The following is a 19,527-nucleotide window of genomic DNA, read 5'->3' as shown; positions in this document are numbered from 1 at the left end:
GCGGAGTCTCCATGCCACCCTGCCCAGGCTTCGTAGCTCCACTGGAGAGGACACTCCAGTGTCGTCTTAAGGCGTCGGCACATTACGGGAAGTAGCAGTTTACCGGTTCTAAGTCAAAGCTCGATTGGCGTAGAGCTTGGCGCCATGGTTTACTTCTGATGGCGGCAGAGATCACCATGTATCACTGGACAGCTACCTCCCGCCTCATGATGGGCAGGTCCGAGTCAGTAAGGTGCTACATGCCATGGTCAGCCTGCTTTACTGTGTGCGTGGAGCTTAGAGAACCATCTCGACAAGTGGGCCACAAACTCCGCACCAGGAAAGACTCAACGAAGAAATAAAAAGACACCAGCTCTTCGTTTTGCAAGCTGAAACATCAGGATCATGTGTCCTGGACTGACAGATGACCTACAGTAGATCGACGATGCATGGAAGACTGGCGTCATTGACAGAGAACTCAGCCGACTGAACATCGACATAGCCTGCCTCCAGGAGACCCGACTGGCTGACAGCAGCACCATCAGGGAAGCCAATGACACCTTATTTTGGCAAGGGAAGTCCTCGGATGAACCTATACAATACTGTGCAGGCATTGCCTTAAAGAACACGCTAGTTGCCTTCATTGAACCTCCGTCATCAGGTATTGAGAGAATCCTTGCCCTCCGGTTGTCAACATCCTTAGGCCCGGTCAACATCTGCAGCGTGTACGCCCCTACCCTCTGCTCCACCTACGAGGAGAAAGACAAGTTATGTGAGGCTCTGTATCAGGCAATATCTAATATCCCCAATACCGAATACTAGAGTGGGAGCTGACCATGAGGCTTGTTCCACATGACTCGGTTTTTACGGAAGGAGCAGGTCAAGGAGAATGGTCATTGATTGCTGAAGATGTCTGTACCCACAGCACAACACCTAAAGTGCAAGCAACCGGAAGAAAACAGAGCAGTTCATCAACAACCTGCAGGAAGCTTTCACCAAAGCGACACCTGGTGGCACCTTCGACTTCAAGTGGTCGGACCTCCGTGACTCTGTGTATATTTCATCCATCACTGCTTATGCGAAGATGGAGCTCAAAAATGCCGACTGGTATGAGGCCAACTGGGACGAGATGGAGCCCGTGACAAAGAAGAACGCCCTCCTGGCATACAAGGCTGTACCTAGCCCCAGTACAGTACAAGACATCAGGATTGCCAGGAAGAACGCCAAGAAGACCGCCCGTCGCTGTGGCATCACCTACTGGCTGAACCTTTGCACCAGTATACAGACAGCTGCCGACACCGGGGATGCAAGAGGAATGTATAAGGGTATAAAGAAGGCTACACGCCTCCCCAACTCCAAGACCGCCCATCCCCTTCAAGTCCAAGACGGGCGAAGTCATGGCAAGCCAGGGGAAACAACTAAAGTGATGTGTTTAACACTATCTCGAGCTGTATACAACCCATAACATCGTCACTGACACTGCCCTGGACACCATCAAAGACCTGCCTGTCATGGAGCACTGCATCAGCCCCTACACAAACACCTCTGCCTCTGCTGGGAACAAGGACACATGACACAGGAATTACGTCACTATTTACAAGAACGAAAGAGTCCGTAGCGAATGAAACTACTACCGGGGCATCGCCTCACCCCTTCAACATCATCGGAAAGGCTTTCGCCCGTGCTGCCTTGACACACTTGCAGGTTCTAGCCTTCCACGTGTACCCATAGTCCCACTGGCTTTCGAGCCGGCTTGTCAACTGTATACATGATTTTCTCACTACGCCAGCTGCAAGAGAAGTGTCGCGATCAGCAGATGCACATCTACATTACCTTCATTGACCTGCCGAAGGCATTTGACCTGGTCAGTAGAAGTAGCCTCTTCAGACACCTGCAGAAGATGGACTCCCCACCCCCACGACTGCTTGCTGTCGTCACGTCGTTCCACGAGAACATGCACAGCACAGTTTGCTTCAATAGCGCAGCATCGGAGGCCTTCCCAGTCATCAGTGGAGTCAAACATGGACGTGTCTTTGCACCGATACTCTAGCCATCTTCTTCTCCATACTTCTCCACTACGCCATCAAGGACTGCAGCGAGGGAGTCTACATCCACACCAGGGCTAATGGCAAGATGTTCAACGTCGCCCGTCTCTGTGCTCTGACTAAAGTCACAGAGGTACTCATCTGTGAACTGCTCTTCTCCGACGATGCAGCCATTACATCACACACAGAAGATGGACTTCAGCAGCTGGTATGCCGCTGGTATGCCGCTTCTCCCACGCCTGTAAGGAATTTGGACTAACCATCAGTTTGAAGAAAATGAACGTTATGGCACAGGACGGAGACTCCCCTCCCTCCGTCACCATCGATGGGTACAACTTGGAAGTTGTTGAGAACTTTACATGCCTCGGGGCCACCATCTCCAGCTCACTCTCCATTGATTCTGAGGTGAACGGCAGGATTGCCAAGGCAGCAGCATCGATTTCCATACTTAACCAGAGTGTCTGGAACAACCCCAACCTCAAAGACGAGACCAGACTACATCTATACCAGGCCTGCGTGCTCCGCTCACTCCTCTACATCAGCGAAACAGGGACCACCAATGCGAGACACGAGAGGAAACTCAGCAGCTTCCAAATGAGATGGTCGAGGCGCATTCTGAACATCCAATGGCAGGGCAAAGTACCCAGCGCAGTGGTTCTGGAACGACCCAACATGAACAGCATGTTCTCCATTCTCAGCGAGAGGCACCTTCGCTGTCTCGGCCATGTCAAGAGAATGGACGCAGGCCACATTCCCAAGAACCTGTTATGTGGGGAGTTAGCAGAAGAACACGGCGGACTGGACGACCACATCTGCGCTGGAAAGATGTTTGCAAGAAGGACATGAAGACGGCCAACATCAAGGTCAACGACTGGGAGAGCTGTGCTAACGACCGTTCCACCTGGCGCCTATCTGTCATAGAGGGTGTTCAAAATGCCGAGGAAGACAAAAAATAAAGTAAGCTGAAAAGAGTGCTGGTTAGAAGAAAAAAAAATCTTACTCTGGAGCTACACCATCGTCTCCCGTACACCGACGGATGCCAATATATATATATATATATATATATATATATATATATATATATATATATATATATATATATATATATATATATATATATATATATAATGAAGAGAAATACCACCCACAATCGAAACTTCGAGGGATCCCCACAGATTCGTCCGTGGATATACTCTGACTGCGATCCCTATTTATACTGCACCTTTAGCCTTAATCAAATACATAAAGGTGTTCTAGTTGCTGTTTGGGAGGTGGAGGTATCGTTTTTACTTTATATTTATACTGCGTAGCCAGTTACACTTTATTTTGAATTTTCCTGCATGATTATACCAGTCTTACCTTAAATTATAACTCAGATGATAATAGCTGGACCACTACAATAATATGTTAAACTGCTAGAATAAAAGCCATTATGCCATTGTCGGGAAGAAATCTATCCTACAATTCATTCTGTAAGGATTACCACAATGTAGCTGGATATAAAATAGGTCTTAACAGTAGTTCCATCTCGTACACCTGTTAGCAGCAGCAGCTAGAGGACATCGTTAGCAGCAGCTAGAGGACATAATTCTATCTCTTAAAAGAAGCAGACAGTTGTAAATCGTATTTATTGTTTCTTTGATATTTACTGGCAGATGTTATTTTTGCTTTTGTTAATTGCATCTTCAGAACTTTGCTGTCAAAGTCTTTATACCAAATTCTTCAATCGTTGCATGCATGCTATGTACTGATAGATGCTTGATTTTTTTTTAACCCCGGTCTCTGTAGTTTGTCATATAATTAAATATTATGGAATGACTGTATTATTGTGGAAACAGTCATGAGTGTTAAAGCAATACATGATGTCATAAAAAGTAATAGAGTTACAGAAAAAGAAGAAAAATAATTGCTCAGCTAACGTTAGTATGGCCACTTTCAGTTTACCCGATGTATAAAATATATACATCAGGTTCATAGAGAATTCATCTTTCGGAATTCTAGGCCATTTGTCTTACGCACGTTTAATTACTATCAGTAAATCTGAGTAATTGCATTCTTGGGCGTCTTTTTCTTGTGTCGAATCAAGCATCCTAATTACTAATCATGTAGATGCTTTGTATTGTGTCAGAAAGTCGAAACAAGACTCTCTTATAATAAAAGCTAATAGAACAAAGGATTGATATTGACGTACTGTGTCAGTTTGAATAATGTATATAACGTTATTGCATTACTTAAATATCTGCAAATAATAAAGTATAATATATCCATTATATCACAATGTATAATCCTAGACGTAATTAAATTATCATTCAATTATCTCGTTTAGATTAAACTCTTAATTTAACTTCACTTTTCCTTTAAATTACACATTATGACTGGACCACTTAAACTATTTCAAACACATTGGACGAACTGTGTTCACTTAATACGATATAATTTACCTGTGTCTTGAACAACATATAGAGCTAAGCAATTAAGAGGGAGTCAATGTCACTAAACGTCAACTAAATTACACAGTCAGCTTGATGCTTAGTTCATGTCAACATCAGTTAGTCAGTTATAATCGCCTTGATATGACTTGCGTCTTATTTCCATCCTCGCCTCCTGACAGAACTGAGCAAAGCACTGATTCCATTTAAGCTTGATCGTATTTCGGGAATTCTTTTGATTTGCAAAACTATATTCGTAAATCAATATCAGAAAAATAAAATCCGTATATATATCTATATATCTATCTATCTATCTATCTATCTATATATATATATATATATATATATATATATATATATATATATATATATATATATATATATATATATATATATAGAGAGAGAGAGAGAGAGAGAGAGAGAGAGAGAGAGAGAGAGGGAGAGAGCGAACATAAAGGTAAGGTGAACAGGTATTTGTTTTGTTTGTTGTTGTTTTGATTTTTGCAGCATGCATAGCTTGTATATATTAGAAGAAAAATATAAATCTAAGTTCAGAGTGGCTATTGCAAGAGAAAAGCAACTGAATATATATATATATATATATATATATATATATATATATATATATATATATATATATATATATATATATATTGTGGAGGTTAGATACCAGTACAAAAATAAAAGATACGCCCTCTCGCGTCGTGCAGTTTGTTACATGTTTATTATCCCTAAGATTAATTATATCGAAGTTTATATGGCAAGTGTTTTCCTTTGTTTGTTGTAATAATTAGATAATTTCTCTTAAACATGTAAATATCATTTAAGGAGATAAGAATAAATTTTGTCAATAACATAACTTAGTAATTTCGTAGGTAAAGCGAAAATACTAATACCAGATATATATTTAAATATGAAGTAATTTATGAAATAATACAATAGTAGTCTACGAAGCGAATCGTTACTCTGTTCATCATATGTTTACCACGAATCATGCCTTGATGAAAAAGCAAGTGAAGTTCATCGACTCGACATATTAGCAAGTGTTAGCAAGTAGCTTTCAAAAAAAGTTGAAATGCTGATATCGATATCATTTTCTGAATATACAAAGCACATTGTTTCGGAATCGTTTTTTTTTTAAAAAAAAAAAAAGCACACAATCAAATGTTAAAAGTAAAGAAAAGCGTATAAATTAATAACGTATAAGTACTTAAAGCACAGTGCATCTAACGATGATGATCCAAAACGACACTCTAATGTTTTACAAATGAAACATAAAAGTTGACTTTAAAATTCGAAATTCAAGATGTTTAGAGTACATTGACATGAAAGTGGACACTGTCATTTTCATGCTTGAAGATATTCTGAAACATTCCTAAATCAAAATCCGTACTCGTAACTAAGTCATTTATTGAATTCAGTCTGTTCTATAAAAAACATTTTCTAAGTCTGATTATGTTATGCTATTTTAGTGTCATTTCCTCTGCCAAGTCATTGTCTACTTTTAAATGCAATCAAAACGACTTATTGACGATACGTTTTGTTTGTTTATTGTTGAGTTTTTGTTTCTCTTTCTGTGAGGGTCAACCTACTAATAAACTGTTATTACTACTATCATTTATCGAGTCTATACTGAGTTTAATGCAGCATCATTTTGTAAATGTATAAGACAGCTTACGTCAATAAATGTCATGTTCTATTTCGCCGTTAATTCTCAAAGTTGAAGCATAACATTTCTAAACTTAATCTTTCCTTGCCACTATTGATATAAAACAAATATTCTCGGTCGAAATACTACTAATCGGAGACATAGTCTTACTTTACCAGGATGACAATCGTTGGTAAATGAGATACCAGCTACGATAACCATCCTTGACTACGTATGGGATAGAATGCTTGACGTAACGTTAATATTGCGGTTCTATGTATGCGATATTTACGATATTGTAAATAATAGGCAATGGTATAGCAATTCTAAAATAAAATTCATTTTGATACCAATTAATGGGGAGGGATGTCATGATGTTTCTCGCTAGCTCATATACGATTTCATTCCGTTACATGATTAGATTTATTGGCGTTCTAATCAGTTAGAGTGTTATGTTCTTGTTCGACACATTTCAGGATCGAATCGCACTCGCTGAAATATTATTGTTCCTTATAAATGAGGAAAAATAAAGCTCGAGTCAGTTGCGCACAAAACATGAAAGTCAATTCTGATCATGTGCAGTTGATGTCAATTAATATTTTGAGACACGACTAATTCCTGGAGAAATGGTCTGGTAAATGACATTGACAAACAAACTAGCCGACACAAATATGGAACCTTTCGACGTGAAATTATACAGAAGTCCATCAAATAATAGATAGGTTTAAAGCGATTGAGGTTTCTGATTTATGTGTAGTAATGTTAGGTCAAATATTTACTGATGAATTATTCAATTCTCACTTATATGCCGGCATGCCGAAAGTGAACAATTCACGCCCGCATATAGCGGTAAGGAATGGGTGCGGGTCACTTCTAAACATGTTGTTGTCTACATCCGTAACACTTAATAGATGACAACACCTAAACGAGACGCTATAAAGTGTCTCTTCTATATGTGTCCGGGAGCAGTATCGACATTAATGCAGGTCTGTGAGACGGAGCTGCTGTCTGGTTTCATCGCGGACATTTTTCTCAGTGTGAAATTTACCATATCTTGTCATTAGCAAAAGGTAGCTCTGCAACATTGATAACATCACAGCAGTGGTTTCATAGTAGAGGCCATGTAATTTTAGCTAACAGTGACATCAAAGACCCTCGGGAAGTTTCAAACTTACTATATAGCAGGTTTAGGATGGCTGCATTTCAGTTACTTGGGAGTAAATCTTCATATTTCTACGTACAAGCATTTTCGGGGATCGTGTAACAGAGGTCATTGTCAAAAAACGAAGACAAACTATGTTTTGAATGGGTGATTGTATCGGCGTTGCACCAAGAGCACGATAATACAGATCAAAATACCGACAACAACAGGGTTATCTCGAGTGTGGTAAAAGATGTCTCCCTATAAAAGTTACTCACATTGGTAATTTAGAACGAATCACCTTCCGTATCACTGTTATTGTGTTTATTTGGAAAAAGGGCCTGCTTAGAGTATCTAGACATACAGCAAAAATTCACATGGAGCGGGGGGAGGGGTAAAATTGATTTGGCGTTTACTTTGGTGGAATCACTGAAAATCCTCAGAGTACGATCATGCCCGGCAAAAAATATTTTGAAAAAATAATTTATCGCGATAAAATGAGGAATGAAACATCTATGATGATTTTGAACAGTTAAAGTTCCAACTTGAAGTTGCGCTTCTCGACGTCACCTTGAAGTTCGGTCGCTTACGGTGCAAGTAATTATTCGCGGCCATTAACTACTGGGTATGTGATGTTCCATTTGGAACCGACATCAATAAAACAATGTTCCAACATTTGCGATTACTATCACGTTAATGGTGCGTGCAAAAAAAGCCACATAACGCGCGTACAATCTATAGCAGAGAATTTACACCGGCAAACAAATAGTCCTGTTGTACTTCATAAGACCCGTGTCTATGTCGGCCATTTAATAATGACCATGGTTGCATTAGTATCGAATGGGATAATAAGCTCATCACCAATAATATGTGAATATTCTGCGTGTTGTGACGCCGTTTTATTATTTCTACGTAAATCAGAAAACATGCATGCCATAATAGCTGATCGGATCTCGTCCCTAATGCACCATTCACTCAAAATTACAATTCAGTGGGGTTGGAGTGGGAGGTGGGATATTGAGACTGAGATATGCTCAGTCCTTGGGTTACATTTTGTTAACTGTGACAAAGGTCTTTAAGAGGTTGTGTTGAAGGACACTGCGCCTGCAAAGCCCCACGTGCAACAGTATGGAGATTTGAATAATCTTAGACACTGCATTAAAGAAACAATCAGCCAATATAGCGCCATATTTAGCAACCGTTAATATGTCAGTATCAGCAAAGCAATGAGATTTGGCACCGTTATGACTTAGACGCTTCAGCTCTTGGAGTCCTTTAATTTAATTTTATTTAATTATGTCTCCCCCCTTTGTATTTTATGTTAACTCGAGATTATTTATTGGATCCCCACACCAAACTATGAGGATCATTTGTCAATTTAACCTTGAAAGGTTATCTACAGGGCAGACACTTGCCTTTCGAATTAATTCTTATGACATTTTCCTCATTCTGTATGATGGATTAAATATATTTGACTCCCTAATCAATGAGCAGATTACTTAATTCCTGCTGCTGTGTCATATTCCGGGCTAGCACAGAATTGTCGTAAGATTTGCAAATTAAAGTTCTACGTAACCCTTAGTGCTGCGGAATGTTTTCTTAGTATATATGGGATGTGATGTGCCAAATCCAAATGTAAATTAAAGTGTGTGTGTGTGTGTGTGATTAGGATTTTTAACGTAGCTTTAATATTTTTCAGTCATATCTCTACGATGTCTGTAATGTGACAGTTTATAGTGATGACTAGCATTGGGGAATGATGTCCCACCCAGTCACATTATCCGGACACCAGGCCGACCAATCCTAACACTAACCTCTTAATGCTGAGCGCCAAGCGAGGCAGCTGTTAGTACCATTCTTGAAAGTCTTTGGTATGACTTGGCCGGTGATCGAATCCACGACCTCTCGCATCCGAGGTGGACGCTCTAACCATTAGGCCAACGGAGCGGTATTTCTTAATATATATGAAAAACTTTTGTGCTTTGTTTGTTTGTTTGTTTTTTACCATAATTTTTGACAAAAATCATTGTTTTGTTTTGTCAGGCTATATTGATTTCATGATGACATTATGATAATGAAATTCAGTTTTTATGCATAATCTAATAATACGTATGACCGCCTTGAATGCAAAGGCCAAATCCCACAATATACATATACTTTTCATTTACCGTTTTTCACAATATACATATACTTTTCATTTACCGTTTTTCCTTGGCTTTGGAAGGAAGATTATTTACTATTGATATTCTGTGTGCAAGCTATACACATAATACTGCAGAAAATAAACAGTAAACTGCAGACATCGGGCTGTACGCAGTAAGAAATAAGGTATTTCAATATATTATTCGTACTGCAAACTATTACTTCCGAGCCTAAAATGAAAGAAGAAATTGATTGCTCCCGGAGAATAACGGATTTATTTCATCTCGTGGGTAACAAATTAAATTATTTTAAACCACTCGATGGCGTATATACGTTATTCATTCGTTTAAAGCAAATATCATCTCTGTAAAGATATATACCCTGAAGAAATTAGAATATTTACCGTAAAGCCATTCAAATAGGATGGACCATGCATATGATCTCATAGCTTAGCTTTACATGGTCTATCGACTTTTCCAACTGTATCCATTAGAAGGGTTTGGTGGAAAGAACATGTTCCTGTGTTGCCTGCGCTTTATTAAAATGTGGAAGTTGCACGATAGTTCGGCAATGTAGTTCTTTTTTAAAAATGAAACAAAACTGAGTACGTGACATTGTGTCTAGCTGAAAGTATTTATAGCGCAAATTGTCTTGAAAACGTCGACGTTCGAGATTAACACGGCTATGTGTCAAGGAGACAGTCAACGTTACAGATTAACACGGCTATGTGTCAAGGAGACAGTCGACGTTCGAGATTAACACGGCTATATGTCAAGGAGACAGGCGACGTTCGAGATTAACACGGCTATGTGTCAAGGAGACAGTCGACGTTCGAGATTAACACGGCTATGTGTCAAGGAGACAATCTAAAGTAAATGCATTCATACTGTATGTCAAACACAGGTTTAAATTGCAAGTTCTCTTAATCTATTTATTGTTTGAGTAGTAGAGGACTCAAGGTGCAAAATCAGGCCCCATTGTAAGTCGGTGGAAGCACAACGATATTAAAAATTCGACCACTTAAAATTTCAGAGTGCACATAATTAAGCCTTTATCTATCAGTATAAATGCATCCTGGATGACATATTCTTTGTTCAGAAAAGAATATGAGCCGCACCATTTTCTGAACTTATCTGTGAAACAAATGCTTTCAAATTCGCACCAATGAGTAAGGTGCTAATTTCATTGTTCCAAACAAGACTGTAAAAGGACTCAAATTCCAACAATATAATAATGTCTTTTATCAGTTACAACTAGGAAAAGCTCTCAAAATATTCTTTTTTGCTAAAATCTAACTTTAATTATCAACCAGTCCTGGCCAGCCAAACTCATATATTCTCTATTTTACACATTTTCAGACTGGTTCCCATTTATTCATACAATTAGTACTATGTGTTCTATACGCGCAGCGTTACTTTAGCAAAAGGTATGACGAATTAGACGCATTGAGTGTATACGTTTGACAGCAGCTGATGTGTTAATTCTAACTATGAACTTTACTAACATTGTTAATATTGTTGGCAAATGTGCGTTTTATTGGTTCCTATATACCTTTCTTGAGAGTAGGTCTTCATATACACAACCACACAAGTCTTTGACTTCATGGATATATAGTGATATATAGAAACAAGACTGAATTATATGATGCAAAGTCTTGAAATAAATTTGTTTGAAGTCGCTTATTTTGTATGATTTGCAATCATCTCTGTTATTAGAATAATCAGTCACTCAATCATTTGTACTTCTTTGTTGATAACCTTTGTTCTCGTTATTATACATGATTTTCATTTCTTATGAAGAAGATATAGATTCGGCATTAAGGCTATCTCGGCAGTTTTGTGACGTGAATTTTCATCTCACGATGACATATTGCAGCAAAATATAAGAATAACTAGGGATTAAGAAAACAACCAATAATGTTTTTCAGAAAGCATCATTTTAAGAATTGTAGTGACGTATTCATGTTACGTCCTTCTATAGTTAACAGCTTTTCGACTCGGCAAATACTACTCCAATTCCCTTTTTACGGTATCCACATCCGACACTACTCCAATCCCTTTTTACGGTATCCACATCCGACATTCAAAGGCTATTTTAAATATTTTCCCTGTGGCCAGGTGATTCAAAATAGTAATATGGATGCTATGCATGATTGAAGTTGAAAGTCAATATAATACATTGGCATGTGTATCATTAACCTTCTCTCATCTCGATATTCACATCTGTAGCAGAAATAAATAATCTGTTAAGTCAGGCTGGCCTATCCTTTGCAGCCCAAATTAAGCATTTTATCTCATGTGCTAGTTTAGCTGTAAAACGTAGCCACACAACAAGCCAACCAAAGTAAATATAAACCAGATTAAAGATTTAGTTACTTTATCAGCTTACATTAAATACTAGGCACGTGGTTTTCATGTTCATTCTATGAACTTTAATTATCAGCAGGGTATCGAAGTGCAAAACAACCTTATGAATATCCTACAATGGAGAATATCTAAAAAGAGAATAATAGGAGATATCGGGTGATGCAAAGACTGGCGTAACCATTGCACTCTCCCTCCCCCCCCCCTTATTAATGCAAATGCGTATCTGGTGAAATGTAGATATCACTTACATAGTAAGAAAGAGCTCTTATTTGCCATGTGGACATTTAACTGACGTGATATTTATTCCTTTGTAGCCTCTGTGCTATTATTTAACTATTTAACTTGCAATAATACACACAGACTGCAACGTGTACACATACTAAATTCAATGTGTTTGCACTGACTAATAGAACAACGTACCTTAAATAGACTGCTGTTCATATTGGATGTTGGCTTTATTGACATGTAAAGGGTTTTGGCGACCTTTTCCTTTTATCTCGTTTGTGATTGTAATTCATTGCTCGGAGGCTCATTGCCAATCAGAGATTGTTATAAATTATATCGCCAGAAATAAAACAATATCACTGAGGAGAGAAAAACTCTTCGGCCATGCAGTTCTCTGTGATCATTATTAATATGTACATCGCAAATGGATAAAAAGTTAGTAATAATGAACATTTATTTTTCATACATCTGATAGTCAATATACAATTGGTAGATGTCATAATTATGACTTTAAATAAGCTCAGCGTTTTGTTTCTTCTTTTAATTTCTTCTGTTATAAATAATAAAAGATCAAGTTTTTTTTTTAGCTCGTTTTATCTTTCTTCATTACTTCTGCTAATTATTGCAAAAAAGTTTTTTTTTCGGTGTCTTTGTATTCCGACCATTCGTATCGGTACGGTACATTCTTTGTAACACAACCTTAATGGAATGACGCCAACACTCTGTTTGTCCATATAATTAGGCAATTAATTTGTTTTATTTCTATTCATTACGTCTGCTAATTACTTCCCCAAAATATGTTGTCGTATTTTTATTCCAACCTTTCGTATCTGTATACAGAACGCTTTGTAACATAACGTTAATGGAATTACGCCGACACTCTGTGTGTCCATATAATTAGGCATTAATAATTGGTTGCGGTATGAAAAAATAAGCTCTTTCAAGCAGATGGTGACGTTTTTCTATTGTCGTACACATAACAGGATGGATTCTTAACTTAAATAACCATGAACCCTCCAATTAACATCGGAATGACACGAAGGTAAAAGCGCCAGTCTGAAAGTGAATTCACCATAAGGGTTATTGATGATTCATTCAGGACAGAAGTAACATAGACTATCATCGTTGAATCGGTGTAAATTGAAACCCCAGCGTCCATTCAGCTCGTTGGTAATGTGATTATGTTGTGTGAATAAGTTGACTGGAATGGCATTAGTTTAATAGCGCTCTCTGATAATCACAACCATCAAAAGGGGAGGTATGAGTTTGAATAATATATGCTAACTGATGTGCAATTTCGATTACTATAAAACCAATCCATATTATTTCAGTTTCATCAGGAACGTGTTTATTGTCTCCATAGTCATCTCTGGTAGCATTCAATAAGTTTGAGGGCATATAAATCACTTTCGTTCACTTTTCCATCGCATTAGAGGAGAAGACGTGGTATGTGATTTCCTGAAATATCTGAAACATTGTGTTGTCATATAAGGCATCACTTGGCCTGGCCAAGTACATGTTGTTTAGAAAACTAAGCAATACAAAAAACTACATTAAGAGATTCGCAATATGCACACAGTGGAAGAAAGGACAACAAAATGTGGACGAAATCCTAACGGAAGCTAAACACTAAGTCCGGAATCTGATTAATTTGTCAACTTTAATTACATCCATTGGCCTTGTGTTGCATGTCTTGCTCATGCCTACTGTCAGATCTGATCTTCTACCAAAACCTGATTATGATCTGGCATAATATGGCATAGGACATTTACGACATATCAGACTCAAAGAATATGTCAAGGTATAGGAAACTAGGAAACTGTGATTATAACACATGATTTCACATCAACCTGCCCGTTAGGAAAAGAATGGGGAGAATACTCATGCTGCTGTTTTGATAATCTCTACATGCTGCATGGAGTTGCTGTAGCTCAGTGTTAGCGTCATGAATTAACATTGGATTAGCCCGTGTAGGATACAGTGCTATGTCCTTGGCAATGAAATTTACACCAACTGACACGACTGACAGGGTGTGGATTTTAATCCTACCATCGGGTCCTCCTAGGTCGGCTACCATTGTGTGTCGGTGGATGCAAGACACTTTGCTGCAGTTTCCAGGGCACTACATAAGATGCTTGTGTCGCTCTTCTGTGAAACATCAAATTAACAAATGTCTCAAAAATGATTTAAAAACAGGAATGCGATTCTAAAATTAAATTGCAAAGAATGTTGTCAATTCAAATACTTTCGCCAACACACGTTTTAAAGTAAAGCATTTGATCGATCTGATTTGAGTAAGGTTGATTTTAGCCAATCAGGTTGCTGAGTTCGATTCTTAAGTGTAAAAGCCGAGAATTGTGTTATGTTGGTGAAATCCAGACTTGATCTCATGTCAGATCCTCGTATATCCTCAATTTGATCTATAAAACTGATATATTGAACCAAACAAAAGGCAATGAAAACTTACTTTTCTCCAATGAAGTCCAGAATCTTGTCCAATTATTGACATTAATATAGAAAGCACACAATTGGAACTAAACACGTCGTGTAGACAAATATACAGGATATTGCAGAGTGGTTCATCTATATAATCGTGTATAAAGGTATGACCGCGAACTATACAGTTTTGGTCCATGTGACCCACGCTGTCGAAAATCTTGGGCCACCTTTGTACAGTTTCATTCATAGCCGATGACATACATATAATGTTTATCCCATATTAATTAACTGTACCGTAATTAAATCATCACACATCTATTCATACAATTTTCTTGAGGGTAGTTTGTAGCAATACCCTATAGTTATACCGCAGAACATATTGTTGTAACTGCTTCCGGCAGAGACATTAGTTTTTTTTCTTGATTACATTGATATTTTGGTATATTTTCAAACCGCTTAAAGTGCAACCGCTGTCTAGATTTCCTTGACAAAAAAATCTTACGTAGCTACGACCATGCTTTTTGCAGTGATTTTTGTCATAAATTATATTAAACAGGTAGTGAAGAATGGTACAATCTGAGATTCAGTGACCATATTATCTCTCTCTCACGACATAGAATCTCTTTGGATTTGTTTAATAACAGCACGAAACCAATTAGTATGATTATTGGCAATCAGTATGTAGCCGGCATTCAATTGGCACGAATAAATGCCTGACTTGGAGCTAACGATTGAGTTAAATAAATACAAGGACGAAACGGCATAACAACTATTAAAAACCACAATCGTCGGCATGCATTACATTGCATGCCATCTGATTTTACTATTATTGGCGGGCATTTAGGTTGTTATGAACTCCCACTGGATTAACCTACACGATCAGAATCATCAACTTTATTCAAAAATACTGATGCAAATAAAAGTTACCCATTGTACAGTTTGCACTCAACAATTTGTGTAAATTTTGTGATCACCAAATCAAGCAAGTTGTTTGAGAATTTTCACAACAATCAGAAAAGAGATTACTATAGATGTTAGAGTATCCAAGCAAAACAAATCGCAGAAGATGGTTGCTTTGTACATTCTTTGCAACCTAAAACACTGTGATGCAGATACAATGTACATATTAAAACAGGGAAGTAACATACCATGGTTGTCATTTTAAACATGTTTTAAATGTGACCACTCCAGAGGTAAAAGTTTTCTTAAAGAAAATTTCACATATAAAAGTAATTTAAAAAAAATCAATCTTAAATTAATCACGGAAAAGAATGGTATTTTACACGATACATCAGATGAGGTTAAACACACTTATTCACTGATGATTTTTACACTGAAGCCAGTGGCAATCTCTAGTTTAATGATAAAGTGCAACACATCATTTCTACTAAATTACATTTAAAGTCATGGTAATATGGTGGGTTGCAGATGTCCTTCTTCTGCTAATGGATATTGATGATATGTCACTTTTTGCTTCTTCCGACGGAATTCTACCTTTTGCAATAGAAAGTAATCCTATTTGTAGTTTTAATATATGTCCAGCTTTCATCAAATCGCAATAATGTCTTATAATTCAATCTGTTCCTAAAATAACAAATGTATATTTATTGGTTTTTCGAACGCGATTGTCTTAATGTTATTAATTTTAATTGGTTTTCAATTGAGCGGAACTTGATGCATTATATAGCCCAGCATTACCCTTTATTGTAAATATTTGCTAAATAAAGAAGCGTGTCGATGTCAGGAAAATTAAAGATTATGTAGAAAAGAAAATAGCTCTATTATTAGTTAGATATATATGTATTTAGATAGATAGATAGACTATATATATATATATATATATATATATATATATATATATATATATATATATATATATATATACTGAGTTGTAGGTAAGAATGTGATATTAGCGTGGACTTCGTAACTAGCAATTATATGGTATTTTCTCCCTGAGACAGAGAGGCGTTTTTTAAAGTCATTCTATATTGCCACAAACTTGCATGATATCGATGTATGGACCTCAGTGGGAACGAAATATGACAGTTTTACAAATCAGTACACTTAATATAAATTATGAAGTGTCATTTTATATTTAGTTTTAGGACTGATAAAGTATTGTACAAATCTCCAAACTAATATTTGTTTAAATAAAAATACAACTTAATACGATGAACCTATTTACATAATTGAAACCGTTAGTTAGTGATATATACTTTGCAATGTTTAAAGTACGAGTACGTTCCTCAGCTGTTTTTGCAGTACAGTAGGCACAGAACGTGATCTGTGTACAGTACAAAATATGGATTGGGGTGGTGAGGGGTGGAGTGGAATATTTGCTAATATTCTTTTAATACTTTGTGTGCTTAATATTGTGTGTTTAGATCACTTAATCTTTCAAAGACGTCATTCGCAGGGTCTCCTATTCATCTAAGAAAAGAAATATTAACCCTTGCAGTCGACCTAAAAATGTAAGCGATAAATATCAGAATAATAATGATTAACATACTGTAAAATCATGTACAAATTGAAGATAAATGTCACATGTTTATGTAGATCTGATTTCATTGAATACACTTTGAAAGAGGAGACGATTTCTTCAGAGCATTCTTTAATTGGCAAGATAAAATATTTTTTAACGTTTTTTTAAAGAAAAAAGAATGTTTCAGTATTTTATCAATGTCTTTGCAGAATTTGGACATACAGACGTGGAATCAAATTAGGTTTATGGGCTCTGCCAATAGTATGGTAGAGTTACTTTCGTTCTTCTCAAACAAGACCTGTATAAGGGATGGTGTAACTGCAGCCAGCTAAATTCTAAAACACCGACCGTCTATAACCTGAAGCAAGTGCAGGAAAGATTTTTAAAAAAATTAGTACACAATCGAATTATAGTCACGATTAGATCATATTAACTGCGTATAAACTGAGAGCGACCTTCCAAGTCTGTGTTTGCCACGTAGCTTATTCGATCTAGTCTAATTTGTGGAAGAAACATAAGTTTGTAGCCAAAAAGCCATACACATTTTGAATAATAGAAAAGCCAGTATTAAGTGGCGGATAATTGTGAATTCGACATAGTTGACACAGATGCGTAAGAGCTATTTTAGATTTCGAAAATTTGAACCCGTTTTCTTCCGCGTATTTGAGAAGAGTTTAAGCTTATCTGTGGTTGGAATGTAGAGAATGTATACTCTATATAACGAGCAGTTATTTTTCTTCTTTGAAAGGAAGAAATTGTACAGGAAACAAAGTGGGAATTGTGTTATAATTTTATTACATACTACGACATTGCCAATCTCAGTCCAGTAATGAAATAAAGATCGGTTCGTTCTATCTACTGTAGTGAATAGGTCTAAAAAGTGAGAATATAACAACTGAACACATCTAAAGCTTTGAAATACAGACTGTGAAGTTTTTCTCGAGAAACTAATTTAGCCATTAAATATTTGACAGCATTAAAGTTGAAAATTATTCATTAATATTCTACGTAACAATTTCATTAATATGACGTTGAGACAAGAAATATAACTCTTGTATAAAGATTTTTTGGTAACCATGAATAATTGTTTTCATTTTGCACAATTCGAACATGAGATGATGCACATTAGGCCATGATGACAAGTTACAGTTTCTTTCCTTATTCTTTTCCAATATAACATGGATAGAAATGCAGACAGTAAGGCCACAGTATTGAATCCGATATGACAGGCAATATAGTCATGGTTTCTACGATAAATATTTACATTAGCTACTCATTACTAGACACATTTTTAATCAAATACAATGAACACTACCAGATGTCAGAATCAGTTACGTTTGCGTTCTTCTGCATAATTATTCGACTAAACATCACTAATACCAAAACGATCGTTTGATACTATTATTTAATTTGTTATATGTTTCCAGATAAAGGATGGAGAAAATACAGCCCGTGGGGGATAAACATTAATTTACATCATAAGATATGGCTTTAAAATCTATTGTCTAGTCCGCGTCATTGAGGATGTTATAGATGCCTGTCCTAAATTGAAAGGAAAACCATAAATTGGTTTAATTTCAGACACTTTAAATTTATTTTACATGTAATTCCCAGGATTTGTTCGAAGCACAACATTGATATATATCAAGACTACATGATATCAGCGCGAATGCTGATGAGATATCTATATGTACTAACGGTGTCATGACTATAGCCTAGTGCTTATGTACTAACGATATCATGACTATAGCATGGTGTTTATGTACTACATGTATCATGACTATATCATGTCGTTTATGTACTGACCGTATCATGACTACAGCAATGTTTTTAAAATGTACTAACGGTATCCTGACTATAGCCTAATGCTTATGTACTAACCGTAACATGACTATAGCGTGGTGTTCATGTACAAACTGTATCATGACTATAGCCCGATACTTAAGTACTAACGGTATCATGACTATATCCTGGTGCTTAACTACTAACGAAATCATGACTACAGCATGGTGTTTACGTACTAATGGTATCATGACTATAGCCTAGTGCTTATGTACTAACGGTATCATGACTATAGCATAGTGTTTATATACCAACGGTATCACGACTATAGCATGGTGTTTATACAAGAACGGTATCATGACTAGAGCATAGTGTTATATACTAACAGTATCATGACTATATCATGGTGTTATGTACTAACGGTATCGTGTCTATAGCCTGGTTTTATGTATTAACGCAATCATGACTACAGCCTGTTGCTTATGTATAAACGGTATCAGGACTATATCATGGTGTTTATGTACTAAAATTATCATGACCATATCATGGTGTTTATGTACTAACGGTATCTTGGCTATAGCATGGTGTTATGTAATAACGGCATCGTGACTATAGCCTGGTTTTATGTACTAACACAAACCATGACTACAGCCTGTTGCTTATGTATGAACGGTATCAGGACTATATCATGGTGTTTATGTACCAACGGTATCATAGCAATAGCATTTTGTTTATGTACTAACGGTATCATGACTACAGCATGGTGTTATGTACTAGCGGTATCCTGACTATAGCATGGTGTTATGTGCTAATGAAATCGTGACTATAGCCTGGTTTTATGTACTAACG

Source organism: Sinohyriopsis cumingii, chromosome 12 (genome assembly GCF_028554795.1).
Source record: "Sinohyriopsis cumingii isolate HCF-2022 chromosome 12, ASM2855479v2, whole genome shotgun sequence".
NCBI lineage: Eukaryota > Metazoa > Mollusca > Bivalvia > Unionida > Unionidae > Sinohyriopsis > Sinohyriopsis cumingii.
Note: the sequence above shows the minus strand (reverse complement) of the source record.